This window comes from Falco peregrinus, chromosome 1, assembly GCF_023634155.1.
Source record: "Falco peregrinus isolate bFalPer1 chromosome 1, bFalPer1.pri, whole genome shotgun sequence".
Classification (NCBI taxonomy): domain Eukaryota; kingdom Metazoa; phylum Chordata; class Aves; order Falconiformes; family Falconidae; genus Falco; species Falco peregrinus.
Window position 1 is genome coordinate 21437512 of NC_073721.1, and position 17306 is coordinate 21454817.

The 17306-nt window shown below is 38.7% G+C and overlaps 1 protein-coding gene across 2 annotated transcripts in view; it reads left to right on the plus strand.

Annotated features, from left to right (window-relative positions):
• The window catches only part of PCDH15 (protocadherin related 15), an 821537-nt gene that overhangs the window by 109586 nt on the left and 694645 nt on the right, over window positions 1-17306 (plus strand). The gene's annotated exons all lie outside the window — the stretch shown is intronic.

A 17306-nucleotide genomic window follows, 5' to 3' on the forward strand; every position in this document is an offset into this window, starting at 1 on the left:
GTATGTCGCAACCTGTTGTTTCTCACCAGCGTAGTCCTTGATAATTCCTTTTAGTCTGTTTGCAGAAAGAGATGCAAGGTCAGTTTTCAAGCTTTGTGCAGTGTTTCAGATTTTTCAGTAATGTCTGGAGTTTCTGCCCTAAAGAAATTTTCCCCACAGGCTACAATTGGTAACAGTCGGTATTGCTTGCTATTAATAATTGCATGCAAAAATTAATTTTAGAGCTGTTGTAATTTAGTTGTACTGTTGTGTACGGAAGCCAGGTCATTTAGACTTGACACAGTTTAAGATGGTTCTTCAGCCAAGTGCTTTCTGTGGCTTCAGAAATGAAGCCAAGTAGCCTATCGTCAAGCGATGTTAGGAAAAGCTCCATTGTAGCGATGTAGTGGGGAATAACCACTTCACAGACATTGTTTGAAACCCAGCAGTGTGTCCAGGGAGGGCTGCAGGTACATATTTAGCAGTAGCTTCTGTAGTGGCATTGAAGGAGGAACGGTTGCAGAAACATTTTTATCTTGGGCCTCCTAGCTGGTTCACTGGGAAGGATACAGGATTTTCTTTCCTAGAGAGACTTGACTATGGGCTGATAAATGTATGTCCCTCCTTCCTGTCTCGAAGGCCTTGCCCATCATTGCTTTGAAAACATCTGAAAGGGATAAGATGGTTCTTTTCTTAATGTCTGAAACAGTATTTTCCATCACCTGTGCCGTTTGGCTTTGCCAGAGGTGCACCAGACACTCCCTACCTCTCTGGCAATAGTATCCTAGAAACAAAGTCAGGTTTCTGGCTTAAGCTACGTGTTCAGTGAGTTGGGTATTGTTGGTTGGCAGAATAATGCTTCTGGAGGCTGGTCTCCTTTAATTCTCTGATGTTAAATGTGTTACTAGGGTGAAGGTTCTGTACAATGTGCTCCTCTAGCTGTGTATGGGATTATCAGTTATTTCTCTTAAAGTTCACATTATCAGTGAAATTATTCATCTCCTCTTGAAACCACTATAGGCTTTAGAGCAGGAAAAAATGGATGAAATGGACACAACAGGATCTTTTTGTCCACAAACTTAACAGAACTGAGTCAGTTTGATTGTCCAGTTCTTTGCGCTGATTTCTAGTCTGCCTGAAGGTGTATGACCCTGATTGTGGATACTTTTCAGGTAGATCACGCAGATGTTGCTCTGTCAGGTGGTTTGTTAGACTCTTTCAAACATTACAGCATGTTCCAACAAAACCAAGTTTGCATCTATTTTTTACCTCGTGAGTACTCATATGAGACCACTGGGGCTCACCCTGGGTAATTTCATAAGTGACTTTGTAATTCATCCAGATGTCTAATAATAAAAAGGCATATTTATTTATTATTCCTGTCTCACCCACTACATTTCTTATGCATTATGAAAGAATTGCATGGAGGTTGTGTGCATGACCCTGATGAACACAGTACCTACTTGTTCCTGTCTTGTTTTGCTTTTCTTGATGCATAATGATTACAATGTGCTCAAGAATCCCAGTGACTGTAAATATTTGTTCCACTTCCATAGGAAAATAAATACTCTGATCCCTTCAGAGTATTGCCATGTAGACATTTGTGTAGAAAACTTTTTGTTACTAGAGCGCTTAAAAAATTATTTTTTGTTTGTTTGGATGTGTGGGTTTTTTTACTGTTTTCCATTGCTCACCAGTCTTTATTCATTGATTCTTCTTTTTGTACAGGTAGAATGTTCTGTTACTATTGTTCCAGTAGTGATTTTTTTTTTTTTTTTCTGTCAGGTGGATGGGAAAGATTAAATGTGATTTTTGGAAATCTGCCATCTTACTATGAAGAGTTATTTATAATGCCACAGTGCATTTCTGCTAATAGTGGAAATCTGCCTTGAATAAAACAGGTGCTACCATGATCCTCTTAATTTGTCTTCAGGTTACATGTGAAAGTAGATGCAGAAGCACTAAATTGTGAAGTGCTCAGGCTCCCTTAACCTTGAATAATAATAAAAATAAATCTTGGAATTAAAATTGAGCTTTAAAATTCACCACAGGTGTGAGGCTGCTTTCTTGTACACTTTCTTGCAATTTTACTTCAAAATTTCTTAGTTATTTGAATATGATTAATGAATGTTAACAACTCTGTTAGAATTGGATTATAAATATAAATATTTGTATTGGGAAGATTAAGTATGCATTTCTGCAATCTAAGTCAGTGGAGGTTCTCACAAGTGTAGTAACTGGGCTGTCTCAGAGATGGTGGCTGTTCCTCAGTATACATGTGATTAAACTATTAAACAAAACAGTTCCTTTACTTCAATTCAGCTTTTGTTTCCAGATGATCTTTTCTTTTGCTCACCTTCTGAAACCTGTCTCTTCTGTTTGCTGCTTCCTCAGGTTTGTGAAAAGACTATTATTCCAGCTGTCAGCTGTTTGCTGCGAGATTAGCTGCTTCAACACTTTTCTTCACAAAGACTACAAAACATAATGTGTTAATAGACTGATACATTTTGCATAATAAGGCTAAAGGATACAACCAGTTAAAATTTGTCTTTATTTTCTCTAATGATCTTAAAAAAAGAATTACACAGATATGTGTAATAATAAATACAGGGCAATATCAGCCTAGACTCAAGTGGTGTCATTTCCATATGAGGTAGTGTGAAGATCATTCCTAGGCTGGAGAATCTACTTTGGGTTTCAACATTGTCAAAATAAACTTGGTGCAGGAAAGAGACACAGAAATGAATTGAGGATGCTTAATTTGTAGCTAGAAAAAAATGAATTGCCAGTTTTGTTTAAAGAAAAAAAAAATATACCCATGTTTTAATGCAACTTCTGACTGTGAAGTACTTTACAGATTATGTGATACTACTGCTTTAACCATGCATACAGTTATCTCTGAGAAATATGAAAGAAAAAACCAAAATTTGATCCTTTTGTCAGTATTTGGAGTAGTAGAAATTTCCTGACGTACTCCATGTTTGTTATGATTATCTTTAAACCGAGTGTGTAGATCTTGTTTGTGTCCTTTTGGCTGAGATAGAGTTATTTTTTTTCTTAGTAGTTGGTGCAATGCTGTGTTTTGGATTTAGTATACCAAATACTTAAGGTGTTAATGTTTACGTAGTTTGAACAACAGAAAATATTGGCACGTTAAAGTACTTGTGATAGAGAAATACCAGGTGGAAACATATTTCCTCACTGGTGTAATGAAGAAAGATAGGCAGTAATCTTGACCGTACCATGTACGTTCCTTTGTTAATGTGAAGCAACTGGATTAAAGTCAAACTAGTATGTGCTCAGCAATGAACCTTGCTGATAAATTGATCACACAGAGGTAAAATTATTTTTCATTTCTTGCAACCCAAGTCAGGGGACCATTGAGGCACTTTCCCTTACCACAGTATTACTTGGGTCCAAAGTGTAAGGTGCAGTGTGTTGTCTGCACCAAAATACTCCCTTTTTTGGAGTAATTCTTACAGAAGCTTTGAGTCAGCCTTAGCAGCAGTCCCAAGCTGGAGCTGTATTGCCTACTTGCACATACGATTGCAGGCCTGTGGCCAAACTGTGATATGCGAGCCCCTTCTTATATTTCTTTTCTTCCTTCCACTGGGTGTTGCGTCACCTTTACCTACAGTATTTGTCTTTTTATTTTAAATTTATTTGTTTCCCCCCCTCCTTTTTTATGTGACTGTGCACTGATGTCATGCTTTTGTGTCCTGAGCAGTATTTAAGGATTCAGGTTCAGAACCTTAACTTACATGTGACTTTGGTGCCAAGATACTGACAAAAGCCAGAGCTACTTTCCTAGCACGAGGCTGGGACCAGTTCTAGGTCAGTGTTTTAGTACAGGTAGCTCTTAGTTCTGCCTTTTCCTCTCCCCGTCACACTGCTCCATGCATGGAGCTTCTTTTTTCTGAGCTGTTCTTAGATGCAAATACTATAAGACAGGGAACAAACTTATTTTATAGTTGGCATTGCTGAAACCACTGTCGTTGTTTGAGCATCAGAGTGGGAGAAGGGCTGTTAAGGGGGGAGTCACCAGCAGCATTTGATTGATTTGAAATGTTTTCCGCAGTAACATTTTGAATGTAGTTTGTTCTCTGGTTATCAATACTGTATGGGCTGATCTAGGAAGACAAGGCGATTACAAGTTTTTTATAAAGTAAGCCAGGTGGAAAGTGTGTGACCAGTGTGTTCCTGACGCTCAAGTTGTCTGACTTGGTATCAAATGATAGAGCATGTGCGTACTCTGTGTAGTAACGTGATGAACAGGAAATCGAGAGAGGTACTTTCTTTTCAGAGAAATGAATGCATGTTTTGAAGAGAATGCTCACACTAATAATGAATTTATGATAGGTAAATGCCTGGATATGAATTGTGTGGGTTTTGTAGTAATTTCCCCTCCATCAAGGCATTTCAACCAACATGTCAAAAGGGAAAGTATAAGGGAAAGCAATGACACAATTAGCAGTTACTTTAAAGTAACTAAAGTGTATTGGTCCCAGTCAAATGAAGTATTTTATTTTTGTTCCTTGTTGTTTGTAATCTAAGTATGAGTCATTTAAAAGCCAATCTGGCTTGGTACAGTGCGTGCTGTTTTATAGTGTTTTCTCCTTGCCAGCATGTGCATTTCCTTGTTAATGTTTCACATCTGTTCTTTGTAATTTAGCAATTATGTGCAGGCCTCTGTGTCCTCCTTGTTTATTTTAAAAGGACAATGAGAAGCTTCATTTATGTGAGATTAAATTGATGTCTGTGATTTGCTAAAGTTTGGGCATCCTGGAGCACTTCTTTGTTAGTCTTTTTTTTAGGAGAAGGTGAAAATGTGGATCGTTGGAGGAAGTCAGTAAACTATAGTTAGAATGAGCTGAATGCTTCAGAATTGACATAGCAAATGTATGCCAGAGATTTACATTACTTTCTTAGCAGTCATGCTCAGGCTACTTGCAAGCATCTGTGATGTGTTTTTGTTTTAACAAGTATTCAGAGAACAAATCCTCATTCTGTGGGTATATGTATTAATGTATGCACAGGGTATTCATGTCTGAACAAGAATATTTGGTGCAAAATAAAAATCCTACTTATAGCTGATACTAATGGCCATTCAGACATTTGTATGGGAGGTGGTAACATCACCTAATTTAGGTGATGGATTGTATATAATAATATAAAATATGAAATAGCAAATGACCCAAGTGAACTCCGTTCAGATGTGAAAATAAATTATTTACCCCTTTTGTAAATGCTTTAAAAACCTTCTCTGAATTCTGAGGTGCTCAAATATATGAAATGACAAACATAATCAGATGACTTAATAATTATGAATGGCTTTACTAGAGCACATAATGAGCTTTCAAGCATTATAGTGGAAGGTTTATTATTTATAGTACAGTAGAACCAAGAAAAATAAATCTGGTTGTGGAGATGATACTTTGCAATTAAAATACTACATAGGACTGGAGTCTGATTCTGATATCTGCCAAAGATATCTGTATAACCTTCAGCAAATTAATTGGACCTCTAGTCTTGGTCAAGCCTAGAATTTAGATGCTGGCCTTTGAAAGCAAGGTATCCTGAAAGGGAAGAACCTGCATCCTCAGATAATGTCTCAGTTTAACATGTACTCAGTGTTTATTCTTTTTTGTGTGCTTGTGTATTTACACGTGTATACCAACCTGTTGTTGCTAACTTGGGTGAAGATGTTCTTGCCCAGGTGTTAATTCTCTGTTCACATTGGTATTTTTATTGTCAAAAAGGGGGAGAAGATATGCCAGCCCAAAAGGAGTTTACACTGCATTTGGGTGAAGACTGGTGCAAGGTTGGGGAGTGCTTTGGGAGCAGAAACCACATACAGTGGTTGGCAGAGACTAGAGGAGGTCTCGGGCTTGTGGGAGTCCAAGAGCATCAGTCTGGAGCGCTGTTGTGTCCAAAGAGCATCAGAGTGGATCCTGCCACCCTGGGTGGTGGCGGAAGTCATCAGTGGAGTCACAAACCAGTTCTCCAGTTAATGGTCTCTCCAATGGTTGAAGCTGACCAAAGAAAACTGCAAGGCTGAGTGTGACCTTTATTTTTTTGATTCTTACATTCATAGTGTTTATATGCTCATGTGTCATGTTGAATGCTGCAGTTGCCTCACAACTGTTTTAAGCTCAAGATGGAGGTTCTGTGGAGTCATCATAGAGAGATGTCTTCTCTGCTAGTTTTGGATGCTACTGGATTTTTGTGCCTTTCCATCATTTTTAGGCTTCATCACTTGAAAAGCAGATACTTGCATGGCAGTATGAGTTTAGATCAAGCATGTAAAAAAACCACTTCCTCAGAAAATTCTCATAGCCTCCACACACTCCAGGGAGCTGGGGAGCAAGAGGTACAGTCACAGGGTCGTTCTCCCATGTAACTTTTTGAGTCTTCTCTTGGACACGTGTAAACTCTCAGTACGTTGGAGCAAAGTCATAGGACAAACCACTGCCTCTTGTTTTTTTTGTACTGTTGTCTGATGCCCCTCCATCTCTGATCATCAGAGGGACAGTGAGCACCAGGCTGGGCTTTCACCCTTTCCATCTTGCTCTCAATCTGAGTCCTCTCTCTTCCCTGACTGAAAGGTTTCGGCTTTCTTGCCCTTCTTGAAAACTGTTGTAAGTCTGTTAAATTCTTTTTGATGTGGGGGAATCAGATTTATGTAGAAGTAATATGCGCTATGGATTTCATACACGAACACATGGGTTTTTTTCCTGCTGCTGTTTTCTATTCTTTAATAATTTTTATTTTTATCTGACTGTCAAGGAGTCTGAGCAGATTTTCTTCATGGAACTAATAGTTGCAGCCCCACATTGTCATTCCTGCATATTCAATAGTATCAGTCATTTTGTGTATGAAGCCAAGATATTTTTCCCATGGTACATCACTACATTTACTCCTGTAGCATTCCATCTATCATTTTGATTGTTCAGTCACTGAAACATGGAAGGTCCATCTGCAGATCTTCACAGGTGGTCCTTATCTTTACTGTCTTAACTACCTTAATATCATCCACAGAATGTCACCTTCCTAGTCACTCTTTTCCCATACTAATTAAGAGTATGTTGAACAGCACAGCTTCTAGCTTGGCCATCTGCAAGAGTCCCCTGGTGAGCTGACTCCCCAGGGAAAGCTTTGACCATTTAATATTACCTTCTGTTTCCTGTTTTTTGTAACTAATTATTTATCCGTGCAAAGACCCTCACTTTTCTCCAGTATTTTTTCAGTTTCTATAAATGGAGCCATTGTTGACTTTCGTGGAGGGACTCAGATGGAGAGTTGCTGAAAACCATATGGCTCCTAAGAATTCAGTTCTTACAATTTTTTAATGTAAGATAAATTTTTATTTAGTGATTATGTCTTCCTGTAAAACATCCAGTATGGTAGAGACATAATAGCTTCTGGTTTATTGTATTTTAAACTCTAATATGTCTTGATTTCATCATGTTTTTAAATTTCATTATTACAATAAAAATGGTCTTGTAAAATTCTTTTTATCTGTAATATACATTGCCATTTATAGAGGGGCCATTGACATCCTCCACTGTTAGGTACCGTAGTCTCATATGAAAGAGATTTAATTTTGTTTCTTATCCAAGTCGTCACATTATATACATAGTGCACATTATTCTTCTATTCATGATATTTTTTTATACCTAAACTGACATTTAGATACAAAGAGCAAATTTACTTGGCTATTTCTCAATATCCTGTGAGAACTACATCAAGACTCACATTTGAAGTACTAACATTTCCAGCAACAATAGCTGTATTGTAAGCCCACTGGATATGTTGTCAAAACAAAATTTTCTTAGAAAAGTATGTATAAAAATAATTTGTAATAAAAGCTTGGAGAGGGAGAGGCACTAGCAAAGTACTGTCAATTTCACCCACTCAAAGCTATAAGGAATCTGGGATTTCTCTGCTGAATTGACTGTGTCATAGTTAATACTGGAGAAATGCCGGAAAATTATTTGAAAACTCTTTTTGAATCTGAAATGTGGAGGCACCAGGCAGAGGATTCCCTGAAAAAAGTAAGCAGAAAAGCTGTGTGTGCAGCAGACAGAGAAATCGTCATTTTTAGCACTGATATATTTTTAGATACTCTCAACCTGGTGAATAGGCTCAATATAGACTCAAAATAGAACATACTAAGTGGTGGTAAAATCAGAACCATTGAGGAACTCTAGGTTTCCATCCATGATTAAGGGTGATTTCAATGATCTTTATTTTTATTATTGCTTTCAGAAATGCTTTATCAGTGAAATTCAAGTTAAATATCATGTCAGAAGTAAACTAGTTGTTTCTTTGCTCCCAGCTGACTTTTTGTAAAGTGTTCATGATCTAGATAAACACAAGTATTGTCAAAAATGTATATGATAGACTGGGTACTTAGACTAATAGTAAGGCTTAGTTCTTCAAATGACTCCCACCTGTGCTGTTGCTCTGGTTAAAAAGTGTGGTAGTCAAAGAACTGTCAGGTTAAAGAGAACAACCTTGTAAAGAGGCGTAACATCCTCCGTTTTCCCTGCTTTGCATCTATGGTGCCTTTGCTCTTGTTTACCAGCCATCACTGACCCCACTGAGAAATGGGAGATTATGTAGTACCTGTTGTTCCTTGGAATACACGTAGGAAGATACTTCTTAATCTTTCATCTCTTTTTTTTAACTTGCTTGCACTGACAGCTAAACTTTGAACTTTAAAACGTAGCACAAAGTGCAAATGCTGGGGATGCGCGTGTGTGTTACCTTCAGGAAAGCCATTTATTTTGATTCATTGCAACTTGGATGAAAAGTCTGAATATGAAAAGATATTATAGAAAACTTTATGTGAGCTTTCAGGAGATAAAATATTTTGGTTTTTGATTTGTTTTGAAATGTGATTTATTTATTTCCCTGGCTCCATGTTGAACACTCTTTCTGAAGGAAATCAGAAGTAGAAAACATACTGACAATGTTAAAAGTTCAAATTAATGTAGAATACAATAGAAATTGTGAGTCCAGCTTCTAGATTTCCATAGAAACTATAACTGACATATCTTTGGTGTTTTGTGTTCTATGTGGAACACAAAATCTGTCAGGCAATACATGTAACAAGGAAACCAGAGAAAATGCTGAATATACTTGTGGTGCGATGCATGCTGTTCTTGAAAACTTGGTTTGTGCTTGTCTCAATGTTTTTCAGATGGTCAGGTAGCATAACAAAAATATCATATATATATTTATTTATATAAGCCATCCTGTGTTTCTGTGTACTCTGGAAACACTAATTTATTGCTATTTGTGAAGCAGAAAATCTGTGGGTTATCTAATGTATGGTTCTCAGTTAGGAATTCTGTTGAGTGGCAGGAAGAGAAGCTAGATGGTTATGCTGCTTTTGAAGTTGATGTGGCTCCACAGCACTTGATTTGAGTTTGTCTGTAAAATAGGTAAATGACTCGGCTTACCTCATCAGTATCTCAAGGCTTATCCTGATAGGCATTTCAGTAGTTTTCAGAGAAACGACTGCAACTTTTAGACATAGAGCAGATGATGTGCAACAGACTTAGATTAAAATATTAGTAGATATTCAGATGTAGAATGTATTGAAAACCAGTTCCACTTGAGAATCTTCTGGACCTGCATTTAATAACTTAATAGGCTGGCTGGAATTGGTTGTTTTTAAATCGCACTCTACTAGTCTAGAGCAAACCCACTGTCATTAAACATTTAAAGAACACCATGATAAGTTTATAAAATAAATGATAGCGACATTATCTGCTCAATCTGAGGGACATGTCTGTGACTGATAGCTCTAAACAGACATAGGACATTTTACTTATTTGCAATGTCTTCTATCACACACAAAGAAACAAACAGAATTGAAGATTCTGAAAAAAAGTGGGCAGTAGAAAGCTTTCATCTCTTTAAGACTTTTAAATACATCAGCTCATGGGATTTATGTGGTCTAATTTAATACCTGCTTCAAGGCAATGTCAAAACACAATATGTTTTTAGTACTGCTACAGATTACATATTTCAATACAGAGTATTTTTTCTGTATGTCTTGGTGGCACTCGAAGAGATTAATGGTAAGAGGTAGAATTTAAGTGACAGCCTACCTATTGCGTGCATCCCATATTTCAAGCCAAATGGTCAGGCAAATGTGAAGAGAGCTTTGTCAGTGTCTTGCTGATAACCCATTGTGTTATCTTTTATTTCTTTCTAGTTTGCTTTTTTAGTACTGGTATTTTGTCTGAGATTCTTTTGGTTGTGCAGTGAAGAAAACAGTGATTTTCAACAGATACTTACAAAAACTTACAGTACAGGCATGGTTTTCAAGTCTCTGCTAGAGCCAGAATTTGAACTATTACCTCAGGTATGTTGTTTTATAATATATCATGTGCTTTCAGAAATTTCAGAATTTTCCTGATGAAAATTTTGCCAGTAGGATTTATGTTTAGAAGTGTGGAAGTTAGGAAGACTGTTCCTATATATGAGGCCTGTAAACAGTATTCTGCTTCAAAGGGTAGATCATCACTTAACCAGTTGTGACACCCACAAATCCACTGGCCCTGGTGTGGTGCACCCCTGAGTGCTGAGGGAGTTGGCAGATGTTACTGCCAAGACACTCTCAATCATCTTTGAAAGGTCATGGAGAACAGGAGAGGTTTCTAAGGACTGGAGGAAAGCCAGTGTCAGTCCAGTCTTCAAAAAGGGTAAGAAGGAGGACCCAGGAAACTACAGGCTGGTCAGCCTCATCTCCGTCCCTGGAAAGGTCATCTTAGAGGATGTGGGTTAAAAGGTGCTCATCAGGAACAGTCAAAACCAATTCACTAAGGGGAAATCATGCCTGACCAACCTGGTAGCCTTCTGTGATGCAATGACTGGCTGGGTAGACGAGAGGAGAGCAGTTGGCATTGTCTAACTTGATCTCAGCAAGGCTTTTGACAGTGTCTCCCATAACATCCTCATACATAAACTAAGTAACTGTGGACTAGATTGAGTAGACAGTGGTGTGGATTGATAACTGTCTGAATGGTAGAGTTCAGAGAATTATGATCAGTGGCACGAAGTCCAGCTGGAGGCCTGTTGCTAGCGGTGCTCCCCAGAGCTCCAGTCCTGGTCTACTTACTCATCAGTGACCTGGATGAATGGCCTGAGCCTACCCTCAGTGACTTTGCTGATGTTACAAACCTGGTATTTTGGAGTGGCTGATACACCAGGAGGCTGCGCTGCCATTCAGCGGGACCTGGACAGGTTGGAGAGTCGGGCAGAGAGGAACCTGATGAAGTTCAGCAAAGGCAAGTGTAGGGTCTGCACCTGTGGAGGAACAACCCCATGCACCAGTATGGGCTGGGGCTGGCCTGCTGGGAGGCAGCTCTGCAGAGAAGGATGTGGGAGCTCCAGTGGACAGCAAGCTGCCCATGAGTCAGCAGTGTGCCCTGGTGGCCAAGGTGGCCAGTGGGATCCTGGGGTGCATTAGGAGGAGTGGCCAGCAGGTTCCTCAGTTCAAGAGAGACAGGGAACTACTGGGGAGGGCCCAGCGTAGGGCTGCAAAGGCAGCGAGGGGACCGGGGCATCTCCCTTGTGATGAAAGGCTGGGAGAGCTGGGCCTGCTCAGCCTGGAGAAGACTGAGAGGGGACCTGTCAATGTCTACAAATATCTTAAGGGCAGGTGCCAAGAGGGTGCTCTTTTCAGTGGTGCCCAGTGACAGGACAAGGGGCAGCGGGCAGAAACGGCAACACGGGAAGCTCCTTCTGTATATGAGGAAAAACTTCTTCGCTTTGAGGGTGACAGAGCCCTGGCATAGGCTGCCCAGAGAGGCTGTGGAGTCTCCTTCTCTGGAGACATTCAAAACCCACCAGGATGCGACTCTGTGCAATGTGATCTAGGTGGCAGGGGGCTGGACTAGATGAGCTCCAGAGGTCCCTTCCAAGCCCGACTACTCTAATTCTGTGGTTATAGCTGTAGGTACCAAACTTGGCTCTAGTCTTGTAGTTAAAATGGATCTGCCTAGCCTCAGCTGCTGCTGGCTGCTGTGCTGATCAGTGCATTATCTGTTCCCTTTCTGCAGCCCCCAGTTCAACATCACTTCCATTTTGGCAATTACTGGCTAGATTATTTCAAAATATATTAGTATAAGCTAACTATTTTAGACGTATTAACTGAAAATATAGCTATTGTTGGTGCTGTAGTTGCACTGAATGGTATTGTAAGTCAAACATTAATCAAATATATTCCTTATTGTGTTCTTTGGGGAGTTAAATGTCTGTGGTGCAGTATTGATGTAGAAGCCTGTATCATGGTAGGGAGAAACTGGAACTTGTAGTTGGTGTAAGTGGATAATGTTAATTAAGAAATCAAGTGTGCAGACTTGGCTCACCTGTAATGGCTTTTTTTTTTTTGTAAATGAAGATTTTTACATTAAGATGAAAGAAGACTTGGCATGAAGCAGTTGTATTAGTAATGAGATGCAGGCAGCATTCTGGGAGGAAGATTTCTTGACAGAACATACACTTGGATTGGAGAACAAACAGGAGATATTACAAGAATCGAGCTAGAAAACTCCGCTCCTTTAAAATGTTTCTTTCTGTGTAGCTGCTACTCTGCGTTTGTATTTGGATGCCATCACCCAGGTTCTCCTTTTGATCCTGTGCCCACTTATATTCCTTGTTCCATCTTCAAACCTGCGTTGCCAACGCTGGTTTGAGGACAGAGGGAGCCACGTTGCACTTTGAACCTTGGATGAGGTTTGTTAAGGTGCTTGGGCTTCAAAGCTTCGTGTTCAAGCACAAACTGAAGACCACTTCAGAGCTCCCAGCATAATTCTGTTCCGTCTCCACCTTTCATACCTCTCCCAAATGGCACTACCCTCGGGGATACTTCCTAGGACTGGGTTGACTCTTAGCTGGAAACAGGGCATGCTTCTCAGCATCAGGAGGGGGCCCCAGTTCTCCTTTTCACTTAGTGAAGCCAGCTGTCTGCAAACATAGAAGGTGTGAGAGAGTCCTGAGGAGCAGAGAAGCAGGGGCAGAGTTCACAGCCGACGGGTTGTGAAATTGCAAGGAAACAAGAATCTGCCAGGGAAGATGCAGTGACTGGGCAGAGTTGTGCACATACTTTATTTATGTTTCTTCCTCCTTGGCTGTTTACTTTTATCGTTTTTCTTCTTGAAAAGTTAATTAGTTTAGTTGTCATCATTAAATTTGGCTTCTTTGCATGTGCTGAAGTATCTTTCAGGCACCTTTGGGAATCATCTGGATGGGTCCATCTTAAAGATACAAGCTTTGTTTATTTTTCATGTAAACATTATATTTCTGAGGAAATGATTGTTTGTTCTGTTCTCTGTAAATGACTCCATGAAGTTGTTTCTTGATTTGAAAACAACCCTGAATTTCTCCCCAAATGAGGTTCATGCATTTGCATTATGAAACTTTAATTCCTTTTTAAAGTTGATAATGCCTGAGAAAATAAATCAATTAAAGATTACTGAAATACTGAAGTGTACAGTTCTAGTTCTGCACTAACTTAATCCAGGAGCGTCATGAGGCTTAATGAGATGATTTGTCTCTACCAGTATAGTGTTGTGTTTTGTAATTTATATTCATTAACCTTGGACTTAAAAATTGCTCAAATTATAGCACGTCTTCCCATAGGAAACTTCCTCATTAAAATAGTTAACTTCATACAAGAAAAATAACTTTTGATGTTTGGACTTGATTTTATTTCATACTTTTAGCCAGTTGTTAGGAAACATGCTTTTTGACAAACCTCAGCAATTCCCATCCTTAAATTTTAGAGTTATAATTTGGTTTCAGACAATTTTCAATGTATGTAGTACTTCTGTAATGTAAGTGCTAACTAAAATTTATTCTAAATATGTTCGATATTAATTAATATTCATGTAATGAAACATTCTGGTTTGTATTTTCTGGAGTCCAAATATACCTGAACCCATGTATTTTCCTGTTCAATTAGCTTCACTGGATTTGTTTTGGGAACACCAGTCTGCAGTTTACAGCGTTTAAGTTAAGCACATGCATGACTCTCTTACCTTTTTCCCCCTAGAGTACTGTGATTTTGTTAAATTTTTTTTCTACCTTTTATGAAGAATGACCCCATCTTGGATTTTTCTAATACTTTGCATGATTTTAGCAATCCTTATTAATTAATTGAAGCCCTTGATATCCTGGATACGTATTTGATGGAAACATGAAAGGGTCTAACAGACTGTAATTTGCTTCTTAGTTGTATAGCAGTATTTGGTGTTTTTCTTAAGATCCACATCTTCTGGATTTAGTTGCTCACATGAGCCTCTCCTTACATCCCTGGGAAGCTGAGTAGTGGCTCTAAGAGTTTCTGTAAGACAGAGAAATTCTGTGTTTCCCACCATAGAGACAGGAGTGTCCTGACATCCCAGGGCATTTGTGGAGTCTGTAATGCGGATGGTTATTGATTCAGTCTTAGATTTGTTTTGCTAGGATTTCAAGATATCCAGATGTTTTTAGGTTTTCTGTCTTTTATAGACTATTGCTGTATTAGAGAACCAGGTCCTGTGTTGAAGAAATGACCTGATAAGTTATTGCTAGTAACAATTATTTAAATGAGGTAGCAAATACTTGACAGATGTGCAGTCAAATAGCTGTTCATTTATGTCAACTGAAAAGCAGATTCCCAGCCCTTTTGTAATTGTGATTGTGCTACAATTATGTCACCACTTTCATGGGTGAAAGACTGATGAGCTTCTAGCATCATTCTCCTCTTTACTGAGTTGATCCCTTAACTATTGCTCTTCTGAAAACTTCTGAACCGTTGCACTTTGTAGACTGCTCTACTTTCTCTCCTGCCCAAATTTCTTGCTCTAGGATGAATATTCAAGGACTTTCTTGAGCGCTTCCTTGCTGAGCTAAAAACTTTGAGCCTACAGACAGAGAAGAAAAGATGGATCAGGTAGCAAAGTCTAGTGGGTGAAAACAGGAAAGAAGAGAAATTTTTTTTAACAAATGCCTTAATATTACAGCCTCTCTTTCCTCCCTTGCACACATGTACATGCACACATACTTCTCTGGAAAACAGAAGGTAAGTAAGGCTGCATGTGGATTTAAATAGGAAACACCTAGAATCCAGTGTTCCTGGAAAAAGTGATTTGGTTTCTCATTGCTTTAATTAATTTTGGTGGATTAAAGGACACTTTCAGATACTCTGTGTCAGGAAAAATACTGGGAGGGTCACTTTCTCCTAATTCACTTTTGTTTGTTTTTCTTACAGGCTGTTTTAGTAAGGCAGTTTGGTAGTTCTGCAATTTAAGAATCATAAATGACTTGATCTTTTTTTCATTTTTTAAAATGTGTTTTCCTTTGGAATACTGCTTTTCTCTCCCAGTCCTTAACATATTTCTAAGAGTTCTTACTCACCTTCGATTTTTTTATTAATGTTAGCAGATTTGAGAGTGGAAGATTGCCAGAGATGGGAAGGAACAGTGGGCTAAATGTCACTTGTCCGGAGAAAAAGTTCTGTGCAATTTGTGGTGGTTTTTCATTTTCATAGCACCAAGAACCAGAGAAGGATATTGGTGGATAATTTTGATGAAAGTGAGGCTTGGAGAGCCAGCCTATTTGGGGAGGAATCTGTTAGGACTGTAAAACATTTGATGCAGAGGTGATACATGCCTGTGTATGTACGTGCTCATTTTGTACAAAGGCTGTAATGAAAGAATTTTATTTTAAGTTAGGAATTCAAACACTCTGAAGTTCTGGATGTACTATTACTTTGTTCTTCCTCCTTTGGTACTGAGCCAAAGGCAGGAGCCTTCTGGAACAAAGGAATGTGATTCCAGGTGGTTTCACAACAAATATGGACATCAGAGGTGAATTAAGATTGTGCCAGTACCTATAAATTTGATGTTTCCAACACCTTGAATGTGAGACCTCACTTAATGTATGTTTTTGTGGGTAATTTTGTTTGTGAAGCTTTAGAAAAATTCTGTCACATACTGCTGAATATATTTAGGAGCAAGATCAGTTTCCTTGTGAACTGCTGTTGAACTTCATGGTTATTAGAATTCTAAACACATGAACGGTGATCAACGTATAATGTGTGTTCTTCAAGTTATCCAATTGTCTTTGCATCAAACAAGTGGGGATTATTATTCTCCCAACATCAGCTCCTTAAACAAGCATCTTAACTCATCCCTATGACAAAGAATTAAAGGCCTAATTCCTGACTATCTACTGAAAGTTTTTAGCAGTTTTAGCATATTTGTGCATCAAAATCTAATATGGAAGCTGAATACTTGTTTTAGGCATGACTTTCTGCGTGGTTAAAGGAGATCTCTTGTTTTACCCTTGTACACTACCAGCAAAACTTACAGGTTGCATTCCTCTTGTTTTCAGCCATAGCATTGCACAGTTTTCTTTCTCTCCCCGTTTAGACCAAGGCTTTTTCCTATTTGTAAAAAGTGTGTTGCAAATAATTTTTTTGTTTTCATTAAGAAAAAGTGATTGAAAGAGAAAACTCATTGGCCCAGTTCATCTTCTCCTTCTGCACTGGTTTGTACAACAGCTCTCTGCTGCTCAGCTTGAGACTTCTGTGCCAGCTGCTGCTTCCCAGTGGGGAAAAGCCTGTTATTACGGTGCCCTGGGAAGGGGCTGCTGCTTATCGTCTGAGCTGTTCCCCTCGTGGTGTAGTGTCCTGATGCGGAAGGAAATAGGACTCAAGTGATAGTCTTCTATAGAAGAAATTGCAAGTCGTGACAACTATTGGTTCAGCATACTCTGTACGTGTTCTTCACCTGCAGATCATATAATGTGTAGATGTGATTAGCTTCACTTGGCAGACTCGGTATATATTAATTCATCCTTGACTTCACTGTAATTGCTTCTGGTGGTTTTGAAGTGTGTCTAAAACTTACCTGTTTGCTGTGACTGCAGATGTGCACCACTGTGCCATTTGCCTGTGGTATGTCGGAGAAGCACTGTGGCTCAGTAGAAATCATCAGCTGTGCATTAGTTGGATATTAAAAATGTATTAAAGTATGTTTCACTTAGTATTTCAGGGATGAAACTATTACTATTCCAAGATGCATATTTTTCAGATATTTTGAAGATATTTTAACCCCTAGTTTTCATATTTTTATTACCAGCTTCATTTAAAAAGAATAATATTCAAACAGAACAGATCTTGCACTTTCTGTTTTCTTTAGTATCTTTGAAATGTCTCCACAAAATGATCTTTACCATACTCAAACTGGACTTTTGTTCTGATGAGAATATAAAAGAGATGTTCCTATTCTGTTTTCTGCATTCTGATGTATGCTGTTGGACAG